The sequence below is a fragment of the Lycorma delicatula genome, chromosome 10 (genome assembly GCF_047948215.1).
Source record: "Lycorma delicatula isolate Av1 chromosome 10, ASM4794821v1, whole genome shotgun sequence".
NCBI classification, from domain to species: Eukaryota; Metazoa; Arthropoda; class Insecta; order Hemiptera; family Fulgoridae; genus Lycorma; species Lycorma delicatula.
The window spans coordinates 63742488-63750501 of record NC_134464.1 but is presented as its reverse complement, the minus strand read 5'-3'; the positions used below and the strand labels follow the sequence as shown (position 1 = coordinate 63750501).

Genomic DNA, 8014 nt, shown 5'->3' with positions numbered 1-8014 from the left:
ATACGACACACCAGAAATCTGAAACTTGTTAATCAGCAACTCATAAAGATACGAATAATATACTAATCTAGTAATACGAGTAATAGAGAGTTTTACTCTATCTTAATATTTCATGTAAGATTGTTGAATTAATAATTGTATAAGTATTTAATGTTAATAAAAATTAATATTTCAGCAATTGTTTAACTGTCCACTTTATTAAAGAACTGTAGGATCATACCGCACTTTCAAATTAAATAAGTTTAAATGAAGTGCAGCAAAATATGTGTATATGTAATTTAACAGACATACAAGGAAGTCTTGTGGTGTCCACATCAGATTTTTTTTTATCTTGTAATCACAATGATTAAAACAAAGCTGACAATGAATAGCAAAACTTTGCCTGCTACACCGGTCAAGTTTTGCAATTCTATTCAGTTATTTCCTCATCAACATATATTAAAAAAAACTCCTGTCGTAATAATTTTTAATCTTATTGATAAAACATTTTTTCTAATCAAATATAAAATTACTTATATTTGAATCTGTTAATTTTAATTTTTGAATCCAACATGTTCGACAAAACAAGAGACAAATTTTAAATTTTAAAACACGAGTTTTTAAAAACAAAACATTGCTGACAAAAATTGCTCTTTAATATAGGATAATTAAAGAGCATTTCAGTATCAATTTTGTGAATAGTAAAAAATGTTTTCCGATAAAAAAGCCTATGACAGCCGGTCAATCATGCCATACAGCCGCTTCAACTGCTACGGTGGAACAAACATACATTCATACATACACCCTAAAAACATTATACTCCTTTTTGAGTAGTCATGTAATAAGGACCAAACGTTTTAATATTAACATCACAATTTGGAAAAATATGTTTTTGACTTTTTGAAAATTTGGAGCTCATGCATAAGGGGGATTTTTTTAATGATTAAAATATTCACTAAAATTGATTTTAAATGTATAAAGTCTATCAAAGTCGATGCGTAAGTTACCAAAGAAGCAAGATATCAGACTTGCTACCATACATAAAACTGTAAGAAAATAACTGAAACTTTTCCCTACAAAGTAGTGTATGTTCATAATCGTAAACCTGAATCATGCCCAAAGATTAAATTATTGTCAACGGTTTTAAACATTTTACTGATCAAAATTCCGTAGGTGTCCTCGACATAACGTTTTTTTACAGATGAAAGCGTGGTTTCAACTGGTGAGTATATTAATTCACAAAATACACGACTTTGGCCGACATTTAACCCCCATGAATTACACGAACAATTTTTACAAGAAGGGAAAATTGGAATCTGGGTCGGTGCGAGTAGAAAACGCATTGTGGATTCATTTTTTTTGAAAATGAAATTAATAATGATCGTTATTATGCTGTTTTAACAAACTTCATTAGTCAGTTATTAGAAATCGAAGTAAATTACGGTTTGTTCCAAAAAGGTGGCGACACAGTTCACACAGCTAACAGGGCAATGACGTTTTTAGAAATGTCTTGAATCATTTCAAAAAATGAAAATGAATCATTTCTTCGAGGGGTTTATGGCCTGAACGATCGCCCGATTTGACTCTCGCAGATTACTTTCTATAGGGGACAGCGAAACAAAGAGCGTATCGCAAAACACCACGCACGAATGACGAACTAAAAACCGCATCAACGGCATACATAGGAGATATTCCAGTACAGCAGCTGATTAGTGTTCGAAAACAAATTGAAAAGTATGAAGTATTGTATTTGTATCGGATGAAGTCATTTTCAACCCTTTTATAAACTATTTCAGTTATTATAATATCCGTTTTTATAAAATAATGAAATAAATTTAGAAAGTAATAATAATTAAAAATGTTTCGTCATTAAACTTCCATAATTACATGCACAGCAACTTTCGGAACACACTGTGCATTCTTCCTCTCGAAGGTAGTACCTGTCTACCAAGTTTGAAAAAAATCGGTCTACAGGGTCCAGAGTTATATGTCTAAATACAGGCCAACGTACGTATACATACGCACAAACTTCCTTTTGAAACAAATAGATTTTTTGGACTTAGAATCATCAAAATGAAAACTTTTTTTGTAGATTATTTACAATTTATTTAAAAATTATTTTTTTATATTTCCTTAAGGCATAAAACTTAAAAAAAATATGTTATAGCCTTTTTTTGACCGATCTTTCTAGTTATAGCTATTGCTTCTGTAACAGGATATACCGGATAAGTAAAGATTTAAATTAAATTACATTTAATTCGTCTACACATTCATTATTAACGATATATTTTTAATAATTCAAAAGTATTTTGAATAGAAGTACATAATTTTGTATAAATTTAAGTTTTTTTCAACAATAAAATATTACTCAATTTTTGTTTCTCTTAGAATAAAAAATAAAATTTTTGCTATTATACTTTATTTATAATCGGTTTCCTACACACTTTGAATCGATATGTAAATCGTTTGACATATTATAACGTGAATGAAGATTATCTATTGATACTCCGAATACAAACATATTAAATGATATACTTGAGAAATAGTATACGTTATTTCTCAAGAACAGCACGTAGTGACAGTGTACCAATATAATGATAGATAATAAAATAATAGAGATTACCAAAATTAAATAGTAAAAGAGATTTCAACATGAATAACAACTGAGACAATAAGTATGATAAAAAAAATAATAGTAATAATTGAGATAATACAATAAAAATTAACAAAAGACCTCAAAACGATAAATAGTTAAACAATGTTCAATACTTAATACGACTGAACACAACGCAATACGCCTTAACGTACACAAAATATAAAAGAACGAATGGAAAAAATCTAATTACAAAGATACACTTGAACAAAAATAAAGTAATGTTATTTTAGATTATATAATTTGAGTGTCCGTGAAAGGTTTAGTTATGCTATTTAAATTATTTCCGTCCTCAAACATTCATTTTAAACAAAAAAAAAAAAAAAAATACAAAATGGAGATAGGATGATACAAATATTTATATAAAGAAAATAAAATGAACAAAAACACAGTAGGGAATTTAATCGGTGAAGATAGGGATTTTGTGAAAAGAGTGGGAGAAATAAAGAAGGCAAAATCTAATGTAAGATGTAGTAAAGTTAGAAAAAAGATAGTAAAGAAGAATAAATAAGAAGAAGAAAGAAAAAAGATACGATGGTTAATGGGGGAGGGAGTATAAGTTGTAACATTTATCAAACCGAGGACAGTTGCGCCGAAATTGCTTCCTACAAAATAACGTGGCCATTCTAAACGACCTTGCTAATACTCAAGGTTGTTCGAAGAAATCATCGAACATAACAAAATCAAATAAATAAAAACAATAACACTGGTTTTTATACGTACACAGATTAAAGGCAGATTAATATAAGAGATTACGTAACTAGTTCATAAATTCATTTTTAATGAAAAAACACACAGATATTATTTAACAATTGTTAAATAATTTTAACGAAAATCCGGATATTTATTTATATTTAAAATTAAGAGAAAAAAATTTTAAATCTTCTACATCAGCGTTCTAGTCAAATTTTACTTCATTACATAGAATATTAAAAGTATTTTTTAAACAGAATTTTAATAACGTTTTAATTTATTTTTGTTTAAAATATTTTTTTTTTATATAAATACAGGAAGCAAACTGGTTAAAAAGAGCGAAGGGGTTGAATAAGTATATTTATTCGATATACTGTACTTAAAACTTTATTATTATTATTATTTTTGAAAATCCTAATTTACAACTTTATATCGGAATTATTATTCACTTGTTTACAGATAGAAAAATTAAAAACAAAAAAAAAATTAGTCTTTGATTTTAATTTTTCATAATAAAAGATAAAATAATTAATAATAAAATAAAAAAAACCTCTGTACGCGTATAAAAAACAATGTTATATATAAAAATATATTTTAATTGACCGATAAAATCAAATAGAATAACTACGGGTATTTACTTTAATTATAAAAGTTATAGTTAAACGAATAAATAAAATTAAAACAAAAAAAATACTGGTTTGAGTTATAATTGGTAAAAAACAATTTTCGTTCTTTTTTATGATTTCTAAAAACTAGGTGATCGCATCGATGGCGATAGCGTGCTTTCCTATTAAACTGAAGGTCCCAGGTTCGATTCCCGACTATGGTCTAAAAAACTTTTTTTGTTTTTAAAAAAAATAATTTTCTTTTTCATTTGCTTAATATATCCTTTTTTTAACCTCCAGATCCACAGTTAAGTATTGCTTGAGAGGATGAGATGAATAATCTGTAGCGTGTGTGAAAATGCCATATCTGACCGGGATTTCAACCCGGGACCTCCGGGTGAAAGGCCGAGACACTACCATTCGGGCCACGAAGGCCGGCATGGTCTAAAAAATTTATGGTGGGTCAACCCTTTCCTAGTTGCTAATATCTACAATAATTAATACAATCTGAATAAAAAAATAAATAAATAAAAATAAAAATTCCCATTTATGGATTGAATAAATAAGGTTCTGTTTACACAGATAGAAGTTGTATTTGAAAACGTTAACTTGTAGAAGTTAATTGATTTTAAAAATTTTAATTTTGAAAGAATTTCTTTAACTAATAAAGCAAAAGAAAAGTTCATATTTTTAAAATATTATTTTAAAGATAAATTAATTTACATATTTTCAGATTTTTATATAATCACGTAATTTTTTTATCACTATATTGTTTTTAACCTTCTGGATCACCATTAGGTACAGAGGATGAGATAAATGAAATTTTTTTTTAGCGTATGAAAAAATGGCGATATCTGATCGAGATTGGAACCTGGGATCTGCCGAATGAAAAACCGAGACGCTACCACTCGCGCCACGGAGGCCCGTATTATGATGACTACTTAATTTTCATTAAGTTATTTTAAATGTAGACTCATCCATCATGATTTTCAAGTCTATAAAGTTTTTATAGTGTTTATTTGAAATAAATTATTCATGGGTGACAACATTATATTTCTTTAAATAATTATTTTTATACTCAAACATAAAATACTGATCTATTGTTATCATCATCATCATCATTGTAATTGTTTATTTTTCTTATTTAGATGATTAATTTATCATATACAAGTTTAAGTTTTGTGCGTAGAAATTTGATATTTTTAACGTATAAAAAATTCTAAACCTTACTTTGATTCGAACCTAGAATAATTGGGATAAAGACGAAGATTTTACCACTCCGCTAGAGGATCGACTACATATTTACAATATCTAATTATGTATACAGTTATGTAACTTTCATAAAATATTATTTAACATTTTAATTTTAGCAATAAAGAATAAGTTCATAAAAACTTACTTTCAAAACGTTTTTACTACTATTAGAAATTATGAAAAAAACCCTTGCCTTATTTAAAAATTTAAAAAAGATAAATAAAATTCCTGAGTTCAGAAATAAAGTAAAAGTTCAGGAAATAAGATTAGGAACTCTCTGGTAAATGAAGGCATTAAATTTTATTTATTAATAAAAACTAAGATTAAAATTTTATATATTTTTTACACTTTTATCTCTTTTTAATCTCATTGCATTTATTATTAAGAAATTTTTAAATCTAAAAAAATTATATTAAAAAATAATTGGCAGCGGTGGGATTCGAACCCACGCCTCCGAAGAGACTGGTGCCTTAAACCAGCGCCTTAGACCGCTCGGCCACGCTACCGACACGTCAGCAGCGCATTTCTCTAGTAATTCTGTACGTAGAAAAATATCTCAGTTCAACCCTTATTGAAATGTTATAAATTTAAAGAATATTGCAATGTTATGTTTTCTTTATTTATTAAAGAAAAAAAAATAATAAATTGTAGTATATTTGGAAAAACTACTGAGCCAGCTAAGGATGTAATTAAAACGAAATAAAATTGATTTCAGAATTATACAAATTTAATAATTATAAAATAAAATGCCAAGTAATTTATTTATAGATTTTTTTTTCCATTACATACTGTACTTCATAACTGAGAATGAAAATAACACCTATAAAATTTGAATACACTATTAGGCCGCCATTTTTGAAATGGTTAAAAGTAAAAAAATAAATAAATAAATTTTATACTGAAACTGTTCTTTTGGAAAGCTCTTTATAATGAGATATTACTCAACACATATTTCAAATTGAAAATTCTAAGAACAACTCTTTCATATTTCATATTTTGAATAAGATGAGAAATAATTTCATTTTTTGTGGATGATGAATTAATATTAATTTACTTCAGACGCTTTGAAGGTTGTATACACTGGGATATGGAAATGCCATTTTGTAGCGTATGAAAAAATGTCGTAGCCGACCGAGATTCGAACCCGGAACCTGCGGTTGAAAGGCCGCGACTCTATCACTCCGACACGGAGATCACGTTTAATTCACAAATAATTGTGAATCTTCCAAATATATTGGAACTATTTCGGTAAGCGGGTACCACTTTTTTTTTCTCAAAAATAACAATAAAAGCGCGCATTTTTACCGAAAAAGAACCAATTTTTCATATTAACAATCAATCATGAATTAATCTATTTTTTTTTATTTCTACTCGTCGATTTTATTCCAACATGGGTCCTCCAAAATTACCTGAGAGAGGTCCAATGTAAGCATTGCTGCTTATAATTATAAATATAATCCTACTAAACTTACCTTCGCTCGCTAACCTTGATTAGCGAGCGAAGGTTAGCGAACTAATCAAGCGTATGTTAAGTTTGGTTAGATTATATTTGTAATTTCCTTGTAAATACCTCCAAATACCCACTGATTTGGAAAAAAAGTGGCCAAAATACCCGCTTACCAAAAAAGATCCATTATATTTTACACTAAAACTCTAGCTTAATCTTAATTTGTGCTCATTAAAGAGACAGTGAGAAACACTTTGTATATAAACATATGTACTTTTTGTTAAAAAAAAATATATATATATGTCTCTTCATTTAGTTTTAGTATTTCCGTAACTGGAATATTATGAACTTCTTAAATTTGAATTCATTCTCATAGTATAAGTTGTTTTAACGTAGGTAAAACCTGGAAAAGCTCCAGTTCTTACCATTAAAAGATCTCCAGTTAGTCAGTTTTTTTTTTTTTCAGTTGAAGAAATAACAGAAAAACTGGTAACCATAAAAGAAATAAAGTACTGAAAAAAATCGTTAATTTAAAAAAAATGTAAATATTCATAGAAAGTTTTAAAAATGTATGCTAAGGTTAAATTTAACAATCGCAAAGAAACTAACTATTAAAATTTATTTTTTTAGGAAAAGTAGTAATTTAAATAATAAATTAAAAAATTCTCGCCAAGCTAAATACAAAATGTAATTAAAAAAAAAAAAACAAACAACATAAAATTAATCAAGTATTTCAAGTAATTAATCAAATAAACCATAATTAATGTTGAGATAATTTCTAATCTTTTTTTACTAACCATAAGTAAATAATTTTTTATTAGATTATTTTTAAAAACGATTTACATTACGTTACTATACAAAAATGTTTAACGTTTTAGCATTAAAACTAATAAACAGGATACGAAATGACCATATCTGTCATTTTTAATTTGGTATATTCACATTATAATAATTAATTGCTTTTCACTTAATAAATAAAATTTAATTAATATTTTTGTAAATTTAATAGAAATTCTTAAAATTAACTAAACCAATGTATTGTAAAATTCCGTTAAAATAACATTTTTAATACAAAATATTAATTATATATTTATTTAATATAAAATTCAAATGCACCTTTTTTTCAAACTGATTTTTTAGTTGCGTTTAACATATACTGTATAGTTTTACTAGGTTGTTAATAAAATATAACAAATATGGATTTCGAAGTCGATAGTTTCAACGTTCAAATTCTAATAAAGGCGATTAGTTTTATATGAATTTGAATACTAGATCGTGGATACCGGGTGTCCTTTGGTGGTTGGGTTTCAATTAACCACACATCTAACAAATGGTTGACCTTTCATTCTTTATTTTTCCTGTTTAGCCTTCGGTAATAACCTT

The 8014-nt window shown here is 27.0% G+C and overlaps 1 non-coding gene across 1 annotated transcript; it reads right to left on the bottom strand.

Annotated features, from left to right (window-relative positions):
* Window positions 1–5608: 5608 nt before the first annotated feature.
* Window positions 5609–5690, bottom strand: TRNAL-AAG (transfer RNA leucine (anticodon AAG)). Its single transcript has one exon. It is a non-coding gene; the product is annotated as a tRNA-Leu (tRNA).
* Window positions 5691–8014: the final 2324 nt, after the last annotated feature.